This window comes from Octopus bimaculoides, chromosome 11, assembly GCF_001194135.2.
Source record: "Octopus bimaculoides isolate UCB-OBI-ISO-001 chromosome 11, ASM119413v2, whole genome shotgun sequence".
NCBI lineage: Eukaryota > Metazoa > Mollusca > Cephalopoda > Octopoda > Octopodidae > Octopus > Octopus bimaculoides.
In genome coordinates, this window is record NC_068991.1 from 39536764 (window position 1) to 39538895 (window position 2132).

Sequence of the window (2132 nt, forward strand, 5' to 3'; positions counted from 1 at the left end):
TATATATAATGTGTGTGTGTGCGCAGGTGCACTCACACACACACCCACCCATACCTACATACAAGTTATCCATAAATTACCGTTACAATTTAAAAAATTCAGGAAAAATGAAAAGTAAGGATAATTCTCAACTTTAATACTTTAATAGATACAATAAACTATGGAAGTTGTAAAAATAATTAATGAACATCCTGTATGTATGTATGTATGTATGTATGTATGTATGTTCTCTTCTGTTTTTAATTATTTGAATTCTTCCTCCCGGGAAGGAGCTGGTTTCTAATTAAAAAACCAACCCTCATCGTTGAAATGTAGATATCGAAAGCAATGTCACATTTGAAACCTGAGAAAAGTATAACACAAGCGAATCTGCATTTTTCCACATTGTCAAACAAGTTCTCGGCCCATTATCTTAGCCTTTTTTGAACTAAGAGATTACAGAGAAAAAAACTGACCTCTTAGGCATTTTTCGAGACATCCATCGATCAAATCTGATACAGTGAAGAATCCTATTGTTTTCGGTTGACCTAATTAAACTACAAAAGCTATAAATACACAAGCTAAATAGTTTCTGACTCTTTGGATTGACCGGTCTCATGGTGAAAGTAACATTTCTCTGTATGTTGATCAACGCGTAAAGGTGGACCTCTTACTGTTTCTATCTATATTCGTTTTATTCAGTCTTTCTGCAGCAGTCACAGAGATGAAACTACCCACTATCATACAGAATGAACTGGAGATTTAGAAACAAGCTGTGTACACACAAACAACTCGACGAAGTTGTATATTTCTTCCACATTGTAACAACATAATAATTGATATATAATAAATGACCATATTAATAATCAAGCAAATATTGCTCCTCAAATTACATACCACCATTTAAAATAAAGTGGAAATACATTGAGTAACGAAGTCCCTGATATACAAAAAGACGGGATGGGCGCGGCTGGAAAGCATTTGATCAAAAGTTTACGCGATCAGAATTTACTAAGTGACTAAACACCAATAACTAGTCATTCTATGATTAACACTGATTGTGAAGCATTGGAGTAGCAGAAAACGTAAGGAACTGAATATCTTAACATCTGAGTTCAAATAGGGCGAGAATCGACTTTACTTTTCCTTTCGCCAGGGTTGAAATGATCAGTACTAGGCATGTTTTGGATTGGTTAAACGAAAATGTTTCCTTTCACAGATTTAGCCACTTCAGTCTTCAGTCTGCGTTTTGAAGTTTTTAGGAGATATAGATACGCAGATATAACAACAACAAGTTAATTATAATTATAATGTAACTGACTTAGCCCTTCCCCGAAATTGCTGGCCTTGTGCCAAAAATTGAAACTAATATTATATTGTAATTCAGATTAGGGTTAGCGAAAATCTGAAGAAGGGTTTTTAGACAATGGCGTACTGTTATTCTGTTTCTCAGGCGTAAACTGAAGACACGTAGACTGAAGACCGAAATTCTCCAGAGATACTACTCTAAATGGTATAGACTTGGCAGAAGAAAGGACAGCTGTCAAATGTTCTATCGACAAACCGAGGGGAATTTTGGTTAAAGTACTCAATGGATGGCAGAAATGAAAACAAGATACTGTTTGGATTATCAGCACCATTATCATAAATCATCTATTGTTCTTCACCAGATACTCTTGAATAGCTAATTCTTTAATGGTTCTCGGAAAAGGTGAAAATTAGCGACTAATTTCTAGACGCTTATTTTTCTTCGATGCGCCAACTGAAGGAAATAGGATAAAGCATCCGGAAGTACTGCAATGTTACAGAGAATGTTTCTCTGGTTTCTTTCTTGATTATTTTCTTTTGTCTTGAGAAAGGTGTTTTGCAGAGCCAGGACAGTCATGAAGAATTTCTTTTCTGGCGTCTCTTTCATTTTGCATAAGGCACTTCAGTCAACTTCTAACTTCGTCAGTAGTTTTTAGAATCAGTCCTTTTGTTTTTGCTGTAATGAAATCCATTTTTTTATGTTATAAATTATTCTTCCTTCTTTCAGTGCATACAAATTCGATGTTGTGAACCTCTGTAATAATCCTTTGCAAATGAATGTAATGACACCAAAACGTGTGCACACCCACATAACTCGTGTATATACACTCTCTAATATATATATA